This window comes from Otolemur garnettii, unplaced genomic scaffold, assembly GCF_000181295.1.
Source record: "Otolemur garnettii isolate 467f Iridium unplaced genomic scaffold, OtoGar3 scaffold00096, whole genome shotgun sequence".
Classification (NCBI taxonomy): domain Eukaryota; kingdom Metazoa; phylum Chordata; class Mammalia; order Primates; family Galagidae; genus Otolemur; species Otolemur garnettii.
Window position 1 is genome coordinate 3,917,344 of NW_003852491.1, and position 13,370 is coordinate 3,930,713.

General features: G+C 43.2%; 1 protein-coding gene across 1 annotated transcript in view; it reads left to right on the forward strand.

Annotated features, from left to right (window-relative positions):
• The window catches only part of HS3ST4 (heparan sulfate-glucosamine 3-sulfotransferase 4), a 412,511-nt gene that overhangs the window by 181,756 nt on the left and 217,385 nt on the right, over positions 1 to 13,370 (forward strand). The window lies entirely within an intron of this gene.

Here is a 13,370-nt window from a genome sequence, read left to right on the forward strand (position 1 = left end):
CTGAGGCAGGAGACTTGCTTGAGCCCAGGAGTTGGAGGTTGCTGTGAGCTGTGATGCCACAGCACTCTACCCAGGGGGATAGCTTGAGGATCTGTCTCAAAAAAAAAAAAAAAAAAGAATTCAGAAAGAGAAATTACATCACCCGAAGTCTTCTCTCTTAATCACTCCCAGATTCTTTAACCACCAAGGGCTGACTTTAAATCCCCACCTCTTCTCTGGTTACACTTACTCAGTAATGCTCAAGAGGGCTACTATCTATCAGAAATGAACCCAAACTTAACAGCAAAAGGCAAAGCAGAACAGAGATGTCAGCTCCTTTGCTCTAGAACTTGACGTCAAGTAATACAACCAAAAATGGTCAGACTGTCTTTGAATGGTCAGACACCTCACACTATCGACTAGTATTGAACTTGTTTTAGGTAATGAAGACTGGCCAGGTGCATTCACACCTGCTTCCCCAGTAAGGACTTGTCCAGATGGTTGTTGGGAGCCAAGGGCAGGATCTTGTATTTATCTCTGTTAAATTCCACATTATGTAATTCAGCCTTCCACACCAGCTGGTGGAGGTCTTCTGGGAGCCTGATTCCATTATGTGACATATTGCCTACAAGATACAGTCCCAGCTTTGTATCACACATGGATTTAATCAGCCTTTATTCAAGTCCTCAGTCAAAATACTGAATATTAGGCCAAGGGCCCAGACTGCCCTCCCTCCTGGTTAAAGTCCTGAACAATATATCAAGGCCCCTGGTGGCAGGCCCTGGAAAGAACTGAGAGGAGGAGCTACTGAGAAGCTCCATCCTCCTTCCTCTGCCTGCTGTCAGAGCAAACAGCTCCCAGCCCTCCTCTCCCATAGCTGGCTTCCTTAGAAAATAACTCGAGGCAGGAGTGTGATATGAGGGTCTGGCTGACTCAGGTTTCTAAGCCACATTCCTTGGCATTAACTCTAGATACCCTGCACACTAGAAACCTTTAGAGGTCCATTCAGTTTGGATGAGCAGTAGACCCACAGGTTCAGAGGCTATTGGAAAAATAATAGTTATAGCTATAACTGCTCCCTTTTATTAAGCACTTACATTGGGGTAGACACAACACACTGTCTCAGTCCTTTCAGTGGAATTTTGATGTTGGGCAGTATTTGGTCGGTGAGGAAGCTGAGGCTAACAAGGGACAAGTCCAAGGTCAGATAGCTAATTATCAGTAGCGATATTACTCAAACCCAGACTGTCTTCCCTGAGGCTAAGGGTTATCCCACATTTCTTTTTTAGCACCATGCAACTTTTCTTTATGTTGTGGAACAAGTTGTATGATTCATGAATTCATATAATATATTGGATTAATGGCTGTTTTATCCCTGAGACTCTAAGTTCCATTTGGCCAGAGACAGTACCTGTTTGGCCCCCTCAGAGCCTATCACAATACCTGGCAGGTGGTTAACACTCAGTAAATATTTGTTTAGGGAACTAACAGTGCCAGATGCAAATGTTCTTTCCACCAGTTCCACAGAGTATAAGGTGAACTTGATTTAGGATATTTTTATGTTGACATGCAACCTTGTCTGTGCAATCGTTCTTCGAGTCCCACATGGGAGTAAATACTTTCCTCCCAGTGCACTATGAATTCATTAAGGTTTGTGACACCCGTTAAAATCCCTTACAATATACAGCTGCTTTCCTCTGGCTAAGTGCAAGGCAGCATTGTGGGGCTGTTACTAGGTCTGGTGCTAATGGGCATTTGGCACCTTCTTCACCCCACACAGTGTCTTTGACCTGTGCGTCTACCCCAGTAGTTGCCAAATAACTCACAGACTGCTTAGGTTGCTAAATTAAGAAATGAAAGAATAAGATAGGAAGAGGCATGTGGAACGAATCAAGATGTCCTATTCCAGAGGTTTTCCTTGCTTGTTGTATCTTTAAAGAGTATGACACCCGTTAGGATTGTAGGAATGGATTTTGATAGACTTTGAGGGAGTTCAGCGGTGGTGTGGGAGGCTGTGGGGGCTGTACTTGATGGGCGGTTTTCTCTAGTTGTTTTTTCCCCTGAAATCCTGGGAGATGACAGAGGTTAGACTTTTTACATGGATTGGAGTACAGATGGCCCATTCATGGAGAAGGTGAGAACCAGCTCTGTGAGTGAGAGTAAAATGATGGCCAGTGATGTCTTTTCAACCACCATTTAGAAATCTTGTATTTATCTCTGTTAAATTCCGCATTATGTGGAATTTAACTTTGGAAGTGCCGAGGAGGGGATAAATAAACCAGCATGGTTGAAGCTAGGAGACCAGAGTGAGGACCCCTTGTACGCAAACTTATCAAAACCATTCAACTTGATGACAAAGACATTCAACTCCATTTTGAGTGTTTTCTGATCATTCGGTCTGTCAATGCAAGTTAAAATAAATTTTGAGGAAGGGAATGTAACCAAAACTCAACTCTTTTAGAAATTCAATGTTAGGCGAAAAAGGTACATAGACAAAGAAATCCCTAAAGATATAGAGCATTCCTAAAATGAACTTGAGATTTGTTCAGTATTTATTAGACATGAAAAATTAAGAAGAAATTATCCTTAAATTAGTTTTTTTTCTTTCATGGCCGTTGTTTTATTCATTTTCTTTTTCTTTTTTTTTTATTAAATCATAGCTGTGTACATTAATGCAATCATGGGGTACAGTGTAGTGTTTTCGTATACAATTTGAAATATTTTCATCAAACTGGTTAACTTAGCCTTCATGTCATTTTCTTAGTTATTGTGCTAAGACATTTATATTCTACTTTTAGAAAGATTCACTTGTTCCCTTGTGAGATAAATCATAGAGGTGATCCCTTCAATCACCCTCCACCCATACACCCCTCCCCTCCCCTCCCCCCTCCCCATATTCTTAGGCTATAATTAGGTTATAGCTGAAAGCTATAAATTAGTTTCATAATAGGGCTGAGTACATTGGATAAATTAGTTTTTTTTTTTTTTTTTAAATGCCAGATGTCAAAGATTGGCTACAAAGGATACCTGGATGCATGAACAGATGCTCACAAGGGCATTGAATTTGAAGAGTAACTCCAGGTGAAGTGGTTTTTTGGACAAGATGAACCAAGAGCTGCTTGGTGGTGTCCAGAATGCAGACCGAAAGCCCCTGGGCCTGTATCCTTGTGCAGCTCTTATCAGAGGGATTTGTTATGGCTGATGGAGTCTTTATCTAGGACTTTAGGTAGGTGGCCACCTGGTTTCCTAAGTAGTCATCCCAGGTGGTCGTAGGACCAGCCAGAGGGGAGGGGCAGGAATCAGAAGGCAATCGATCCTCAGGGGAGAGACAGCAAACTTAGACCTAGCAAGTGTTGTTCATACTGAGCACAAGTCATATTGACTGTATACTTTATTTTATTAAAAGTAAAAAAGCCTTCAGATTCATAGTCTGAGCTCTCACCTCTTTTCTGGAGACAGTCATGATGGGCAGTTCTTTCCCAGTGAAGGCAGCCAATTAACCTTTGCATCTTACGCTTTTGCTTTTGGTATCATCAGATGGTTTTGCTTTTGAAGATCTGAGGACTGAGGCTCCTTGGGGAAACTGAGGCAATCACCCTCTATCTTCTGCCCCTCTCTTGTTGGTCTAGACATGAACAAATTGACTGTAAATCCAGGTAAGCTCGTGCCAAGAGGCCTGTTGCGAAGCTCAGAGGGCGTCCCAGGGTGAACATACACTTCCTGAACTGAATACATCTTTGAGAAGCTCCTTCCATCCCTTCGTTATCAAGTTAGTTGTTAGACTTCCTGCAGAAGATTTCTGGAGTGTGGAGTCCACAAAGCAAATGGGATGAGCTTGGGAGACTTGGGGACAGAGTCCACCTATTCTAGTACTGCTTTGTACGAGTTTATGTTCCTGAAATTTCCTTTCAGTTCTAGGAAAGGAGGTGAATTGGAGGAGGGCAGCGAGGGAGCAGAGAGCTGTGCTGGCTTCAGGTCAGGTAGTTTCAGCCTCTTTTCCTCTGGGTTGTCTTTCCAGCAAATCTCTTTTGATTGAGAGTGTATAATGAAGCCGTCTGTATAATGAAGGCATGTTCCAGTGTCCTCCCAGCTCCAGGGAGAACTTAAGAACTTTTAGTTCCACTGAAGTATCAATGCTGAGGCTTTTCACCTAGATTTTTAGAGCCTCTGTTCTATCTTGAGGGCTCAAGACTAAGATGAGCCATCGTGAAGAGGGGGTTTCCACCTGGGGCAATTTAGATAGCTCTGAGCAAAGTCTTAGGGGCACAGACTGGTTTCTTTTTGTTGAGCCTTGCGCAACAGACCTGCTGGCTTCTGTTCACTATTCACAAATGCCCAAGAGAAGAGAGACTAACATGGTGATGCGCGGTGCTCACGTGACCAGCCAGAGGAGGCACCCACTTTTGCCTCTATCGGCAGAGTGCCCCTAGATATCTCTCAAACCTCTGGTACTGGTCTGCATCCTGGGGGGGGTGATGGAGAGCTCACAGATCTTGCTCACCTTCCTGGTCTTCGCTTGAGAACCTTTACCCTCTTATCTGTGGTTTTATTCTCAACTCTTATAGTTCACCAGCCACCTTGATCAGATTCTAACTTTCCTATTTTTTCACTGCTGCTTCTCCCAGGCCCATAGGACTTTTTTTTTTTTTTTTTTTTTACTTGGTGGCAGATTAAAAACTTCATTCTCATAGATCAATGAGCATATTCTTCTATGCCTGTTATTTAGCCCAGGATTTTGGTCTTTTGAAACTCTAAAGATACAGGCTCTTACAACTCAAAAAGCCTTTTTTGTCAAGATAGTAGTCACTGCCGTGAGTTTCAAAGGCCCGTTTTGAACCTCAAAGGGCAAGTACTGACTCTTTCTCTCTTTGCATCTCTGTTGGAAAAAACCTTACGCTGCAGACAGTGGTAGAGAACGCCTGAGCTATGGACAGGGTAGCAGGAAATACTTGAAACATAAAAAAAATTACATCAGCTTCTGTTTTGCCACAATTAATACCAAACTCATTCAAAGAGAAAGGGACTCAGAATTCAAACTCAGGTTAGCTTTTCCACAGGAATAGGTATTTTTTAGCCTATATGAACCATAATGTCCTCTGGAGTGTGTCCAAGGAAAGCAGTAACTGTGGAGTGATGAGTAATTCTGTGCAGTGTGACCCAGGGGCAAGCTGAGCGCTTTACACATACCATTGTGTTTTTACAGCAATCTTATGAAATAAGTGTTATTATTCTTACTACCATTTGACAGTTGGGAAAACTGAGACGTGCTATGATCAGGCACATGGTTAGTTAGTAATGGGATTATCAGTCAAACCCACTCCAGAGCCACGTCTCTGCACATGTGAAGAGAAATAGAGGGCGTGTAGAGAAAGGTCAATGCTTGAATAAGATAAATAAAGAGAAGGTCACCTGGTGGGTTCTACTGCACGGCTGTTGTACTGCTGTTCCCTTCACCAGGAATGCCCTTCCCTGACACCCTGTAAGGCTGCTTGTTTCATTAGGCAGTCCCACATCAAATTACTTCAAAGATCATCACTGACCGCCTTGCCTAGCCACTCATCACATGCACACGTATGTGCACACAGACGCCCATGATGGATTTTGATGAACCCTGTTTGATTTTTGTTTTTGATTTCTTCTGGAGTTCTCTTTCCATTATTTATGCTCTCCTATATTTACTGTCTCTTGCTCCTTTGTAGAACCTTTTGAACATCAGCTTTTGAGGTCAGGTACTTTGTTGTGTCTGGCCTCTTTTTTTATCCCTGGTGTTTAGAACAGTGCCTGGTGGTAAAAGATTCCTTACTAGATATATTTGAATGAATTCAGCTAACTGAGAAGGAGCGATCAGAGAGGTTACCAGCAGAAAAAACAAACCCATCCTGCAGATCTCTAAACCACATTTGAGAATAAAGATGACAGGCTTAGCCACTCATTTCGTTTCAACCTTGACGTCAAAAGCTGCTAAGGAAGGTCTGGCTGGGTTGCCTTGGGACTGCCTCCTTAAATGAGGATCAGAAAGCCCCTTTAATGTTGGCTTCATTTGTTTATCAAAGGCAGAAAAAGCCTTTGTCCTACATCACAGCTGGGATTTGGCAAGATGGAGACTTCCTCTGCCTTGTACTTCAGAAGGGCCAAGTGTAGCTAAAACAGTGGTTCTTCAACTCTGAAATAATCCTGAATAATAAGGAATATGAAAATTTAACTTAGAGATCCCGAGAAGGGGATCAGGCAGACATGCTCAAATTATTACTTGGTTTCTAAAGCCCTTTATGAAGCTGGGAACATCAGGATCTTCAGAGATTTGGGGAGGAAACTTCCTTTGTCACAGTGCCCACCAAAGGTGTCACGTACTGAGAGTCAAGAAAAGGGATGATGAGATTTAGCCATCTTGGCCCCTTGATCTTGGGCTTCTCTCCTCTCCAGTAGGATTCATTTGGATATCATCTTCATAAATTTTTGTCATATTGAAGCACCATTTGTGCTTAATATATGTAATATGTACACAGTATCACACATAGGTATGTATGTGTGTAAACATTTATTTAGTATCTTTGTTTGACTCTTTGCCCTTAAATGAAAACTTTGTCATTAAAATACGTGGAAAACAAACAAAATGTATCACTCCCTTTAACCAGAGCGGATTACAAACACAATACAATGAAATCATATTACTAACATTTCTTTTTGCCTGTTAAACATGAGAGATTAGCCAAAGGAGTAACAGAAATTAGACTTTCTCATATTTAAGCAATCAAAGAGAGTGAAGCAAATTGAAATGAGAGTACCTTTTATACGGTGTAGTTTAATGTTACCTACTGTAGTGTTCGTGTACCACCCACCGTTATCTGGCAAAACACTCAAAATAATGGCGGTGCTTGTCCTGAGCCTTGGGAAGCACTTTATTGTCCAAATCTGCAATCCCATTTCTAACCTCTGGCCAAGATATCGTCAAGCCTGCCTTGATCATCTGCTCCAAAAGAAGTAAAGTCAGGCTTCTGAAGCAACCCACTCCCAGTTCTTTCTCTTTAGGGTGAGAAAGTTCTGGAACACCTGAGTTTGGGTGGGCTGAGAAAGAAACAATTTCCTTAAGAACCTCTGAGCAGACAAGATATTTCAGGCAGGTGGAATAACGTTTTAAAAGGCAGAAGGAAGGAGACAGCGTGACCTATTTTAGGGGAACTGCAGGTAGTTCATTCAATTGGGATAAAATGCCGAAGGGAAAGAAGAGAGGGGTGAGAGGAGGGTAGGAGATGAGGGAGGCAGGAGCTGACCCTGCAGAGCCCGCAGACCTTGCCGCTGACTTTCGGCTTCAGCTTTGACACTGGATAGCGCTTGTCGCCTGTCCTTTGCTCTGGCATTTGGAGGTAAATCATATTTAGGTGGCCACAGCATTCTCTTTGGGAAGAAATCTATTTTTTGCTGCATGAATGTATTGTTACGTTTTTGCAGTGGGTGAAAGGGATATGAGCACTTTTAGAATTTTGTTTTATTTCATCGGTTATGCTGGCTGAAAGGACAGGTGAATTTCTAAGGATCATACGAGGGGATTTGTAAAAGGTTGGGGGGCCTTTGGGAGGGAGGTGGCTGTCTATGAATGAAATGTCCATTAGTGGAATAAGAGAGATGGCTGATGGGGAATTTGTCGATGATTCTGTTCTCTAGGCAGAAGCAGACATTAAGACAAACATGGGGCATTTTCGGTTTATTTAGGTGGAAGTAGGGGGTGATAGGGGCAAGGGAGGGCAGCCAATGAGGGCCGTGGTGCTAAGCCAGCGATCACAGTGGATACCTAAAGCTTAATCCCGTGGTTGCAAATATGCCTCAGAATAATCTTCACCAGAGGGCTGGGGAGATGGAGTATTTAACCCTCCCTCCACTTTAGCCAACGATGAAGGGCTGCCCACAGGGAGATATCAATTTCCAGGCATGACAGACTTGTTGCGTGCGGACAAAGGCCAAATGGGACTCTGTAACCTGAGGGCTGCCTTCCTATAACGGTGCGGCTCTGACTGCTGCAATTCAGAAGGGAGAGTGTGAAAATGTTAAGGTGTCTAGTGTGTGTGGGTGGAGCATCTCCGGCACCTGCTGCATTTGGTTTGGGATGTGTATCCACTTTTTTCCTTGACCACATGCCTGTACATTGTTCATGTAGTAGAAAGTTGACTCTGACTGGAAGATATGACTCATTGCTGAGTATAGTCTGAGATTGGGCTCCACAGATAGCTGGCATTGTCTAAGCAGACCTGCCTCATTTGGGCTGTACAGCCACATTGGAACAGTCAGATGTGTTCTCAGTTGCAGTGACTAAATCCTAACTCTAACTGGCTTAAAGCCAAGGAAAAGGAAACATATTGGATCTTGGAAATGAAAAGTGTTAGACATAGTCTTCAGGTGAAGCTTGATCCAGGAGGGCAAATGATATAATCAGATTTTAGATTTCCTGTCTCCATCATTATCTCTGTTTCTCTATAGCTTGATTCTATTCTCCCCATATGGTAATAAGATAATTGCTAGAATCTTCAGGTTTGCATCCTTTCTCCCCAGCCACTCCAATATAAAGATTACTCCTTTTAACAAAACAGTTATAATAAAATCACAAGAATGAGCAGCGTTCCTGACTGCTCTTCCTCGGGTCCTGTGCACTTACCTGAAGCTCTCACTGAGACCAGGGAGTTGCTAGGCTCTGCTCTGATGTGGCCAGCTGAGCTCACATGCTTACCTACCCTCAGAGTTGGAGTTAGGTTAAATTCCACCCAAATCTTACGGACTAAGAAGTAGAAGAGGAGATCTTCCCTGGAGAAAAGTGGGTACTTTTGATACAAGAACAGTGATTGGTGGCGGGGCCAGCAAAACCAAGAGATACTCACTACAAACCAAACCAAAACAAAACAACAACAACAAAAACAAGATTCTTGAATATTCAGAGGCCTGGAAGCTCAGGCTGATTTCAAGGGCCTGTTACTACATATAATACCAACATACCCAGCTACCATGGGCTCAAACACCCAGTCTTGTTAACTGTCCCCCTTCCTAGGCCAGGCCTACAGCTTCCTTTCCAAGGTGCTGACATCAGCTGATGGATGAGGGTGTCACTGTTTCCAAGGCACTGGATTTCTATTGACTGCTGTAACCTTGAGCTACAAGCTTTATTGGCAGTGTTTAACACAATCTGCTTTCCATCCTTGTCAGATCCCACTTCAGTATGCACCACAGGAGAAGAAGTCGAATGCTAAATTGATTTCTTTAAGGGGGAGCGCTCTGCAGCAGAGAGCAACCCTTCTGGAGGTGCATTAGTTGGGCTCCCTTTGAATCTTTTCTCACTTGTTCTTGTGGTCTTTCTTCTTCGCCAGGAGGATGGGACTCCGAATGCATCATTTGCCTCCTTGTTTTTTAGACTAAAGACCAATAGAACCATCTTCTTACCTCCTAGGTCAGAAGCAGGGTCTTCCAGTCACCAGGGATTCCAGAGAAGACTGAAATTGAGAGATGGGTGTCTTCTGATTGCTGAGAATGATGGTATCTAAACATTTCTTAGCAACCTGGGAACAATAAAACGTCATTGAAATCAGGTGAATGAACACTTACTTTGGAACCTGGAGGCTGTCATTCCTGTTGAGATTTTAGGGATTGTTGGTACTATGGTTTTAGATAATGTGGTGGTTTTTTTTAGAATCTAATGAGATTCTAGAAAATCTCATTGCTAGAATCTGATTACTTCTGTTTGGTAAAGATTCATTCCATTTCTGTGTGTAAGCAACATTAGTAATGGTCATTTTCTGACTTTTATTATGTGCTATGCTTTCTGCATTATCTCACTTGGTTCTCCCAACAACCCTATGAAATGGATCCTCTTATTATCCCTGTTACATTGATGAAGCCATAGAGATCAATGGAGGTTACACAATTTGCTCCACGTTAGTAACTGATATGGTCAGTAGCAGGGCCTGCGTTTATACCTTGGTCTGACTCCAGAGGCTGTTCTCTTGGCTTTCCTCATGAAGGCATCACATATTCATCAAAGACGGATTTGTTACTATCTCCTAGTGTAAGCACCCAGAAGACCTTGTGATGTTAGGTTCTGGAATGTGACATACAGAAATAAAAATTAGACAGTTCCTGGCTGAAGTGTATCTTCTTAGCCCCATCCGCCACACCAACACATGGGGAAGGGCCATCTTTGTTTCTTAGATACACTGATGATATGAAGTGTGTTTTCAAGGAAGGGTGTCTGAGACTGAGCACCAGGATTGTAGGAGTGGTCACCAATTCTTGAGGGAGGTGCTGGGAGCGGGACAATCTCCCAGCTGGGGTGGAAATGTTTTGCAGCCTGGAGACAAGCCCTCAAGCAACTGCATGTGTTAGTCTGTTGTTTGTTATTAGTAAGCAGGTGTTTAACCTTGAACATTTGTGGTGCTTCAGGGTAGGAGTTGAGCCCATGGGAAAAGAGCATGTAGAGACCAGTAAGCACATGATCCTTATACATGGTCCCCCCACACCTGTTGTATAATGTTTCAATAAAAGGCCACAGCAGAGGTTACTTGGGGCTTCCCTGCACCTATGGGGAGTCCACCTCTTGCAGACATTGTACTTTTAATCCGTGTCCTGGCTGTTTCCTTTGCATAGAGAGAGGGTGCCACAGCATCACCGACAGAAGGGGGAGTCTGGACATGGGCTGTTGTGTTGTTGGGGCATCAAGTACATTTCCTGCCTGAAGAAAAACCTGGTAGGTCCATCTTGTCGTCAGCCTTCCAAGACTTGACCTCTCTGGGGACACAGAGGCAGCTTAACCTAACTGCATGTCCCCAAATGGTTCGTTCTCTCTGGGCTCAGGTTCTTCATTTGTATAATGGGAACAGTAATATTGTTAAATACATATAATAGCTTGTTAAGGTTAAATGGAATAGTGAACATTAAAGGGGCAAGAGATGTCAGTAGTTACTATTTTGTTTCATTTTTCTTGGCCTCCGTTTTTGCATCTCTAAAATGAAGAAGTTGGACAGCTCCACTTCTAAACGATGACTGGGTGTTCTGTGAAAGGGCCATGTACACAAAGCAGCCTCCAAACACAGTAACCAAAGAAAGAGGCAGGCAAATCCAGTTTATTGGTAAAGGGTGATTTATCAGGGAACTTTAAGATGGAAGTGTAGTCTTGGGTGGCAGTGAGACAGGTAGCTCTCCCCACCGTTACTCCCCAGACTCAGGGCTTACTTACCATAGAGAAAGGGTGTCTGTGTTCTGTTCAGACATTTAAAGGCAACCCTTCGAAACAGGTAAGAATTCTGTGTGCATCATAGTCTATAATTTGTGCGATAACATTAAGGTTGCTTTTATCCAGAGAATAGAATCTATGGTGAGTCCATGTTCTTGCACTAAGGGCAGTAAATAAAGCAGAAATCAGGAGGTGTTTGGGGGACTGAGGTTCATCGGAAGTCAGCATGGTGGATTAGCATCCAAGATGGAGTCACTTTTGTCTCCAGGCTGGGTCACTTGACAACGGGTGGGGCTGCTGGCAAAGGAATGAGAAAGGAAACAGATGTACGGGCAACAGATGCACAGCACGCTCTGAGGGGTCTAAAAGAGCTTCAGGAAATGAAGCGAGTTCAGTCTAGCTGGCAGCACTTGGTGTCATGAGGTTCTGGTACAGATGAGAAGAGGTAATTGAGGTTGGCTGTTGGCACTCAGGAAGCCCAACAAGAAGTGACGGGGTGACATCTCAGGCTAGCAGACTACAGTGAGCCTGTCATTGAGTATTAGGGACTGAACCACACGCTGTCCTGAGGCTGAACTCTACAGACTGGATATATAGAAGGTCACACAGGAGGTGATATTCCATTTATTCTTGCTGTGTAACAAATAGGTACAAAACCTGGTGACTTCAAATGACCATTTTGTTAGACTCACACATTCTGTGGATCAGGAATTTAGAAGGGTTTGTTGCCTCTTCCTGATGTCTGGGACCTCAGCTGGGAAAACTTGAGGACTAGGAGTAACTCAGTAACTGGAGCAGGAACCATCTGGAACATCTCTACATGTCTAGCAGGGATGCTGGCTCTTAGCTGGGACCTCAGCTGTGCTGCTAGACAGAACACTTGTGCATCACCAGGTGGTGTCTTTATGTGGGCTCGTTTGGGCTTCCCCACAGCATGGCACTAGACATCATTCCAGAACGTCCCATGAGAACAAGACCAAAATGCATGGCGTTTCTATTATTGTGCCCCAGAGTCAATAGCATTGCATTCTATAGGTTCTGGAGGAGGGGCCATAAGCCCCAGCCGTCAGGGAGAGGGATGCTGAAGTGATTTTTGTAAGAGAACATGTGGGATGGGACATACTGTTGCTTCCATCTTTGGGAAATCCAATCTGCCACAGGTATTTACAGTCTTATTAAATTATTATGGTGTGATTATTAGTAGCAGAGGCTCTGGAGTCAGACTGTCTAGCTTCACATCCTGGCTCCACTGCTCACTAGTTATGGGATGTTGGGCAAGGTCATTTAAACTTTCTGTGCCTTAGTTTTCTCATCTGTGAAATGGGACTAGTAATGGTACCTTACCTTACTGGATCATTGTGAAGATTACATGAACTAATATTAAGTACTCAGATCTGAGCCTGGCATGTGATAAACCCAAACTAAAGACAAACATTTACTATTATTACCATCACTGCCAGGATTTCCAGGGCAGAGGCTCAGCCTTAGGGAATAAGCCAGGAAATAAACCAAGGAAAAAAGTTCAGGCCAATCTAGTAGAAAATCTGGACTCAGGAGAATGTGAGACTAGAACTGATTAATTGTTTCTTCTCTGGAGGAGGGTCCTGGGCACAGAGAAAACAGAGGGCCTGGTTCTGTCACTTCTGAAACATTCTGACCCTGATCACACCCCTTTCACATTTCTTAGTGGAAGTCGTGCTAAGTCAACAATGAGAGACAAAGGAAATCAGCCTAAACATTATGACTGAGTCTTGTTTAAATATGTCTAGAGAATGTAGGAGTTCTCTATCAGAGAACTTCTCTAACAGAGAAGAGCTATCACATGGGCTGACTGCTTGGTGTATGAAGTCTGATGATTAAGTTCACAAACTCATCCTAGAAAAAGTGCTACATACCTGAATGCTGAATATCACTGTAGTCACCTTTGAAGCACTATCCTTGGGAAGCCATGCACTGATGCCTAGTATCTAATCCACCCTTCAAAGCAATTTTGGAACTCTTTTCCTGGAATGGCTATCAAAACAGTTATCATATTACCCATGATATCCTGAATATCATCAAAATTTCTTCCTTTCAGTATTTCCTTTATCTTGGATAAAGAAAAAGTCACTGGGATTTAGATATAATCCAGAGACAGGGCATTCCAATACAGTTATTTGTTTACTGGCTAAAAGCTCCCTCA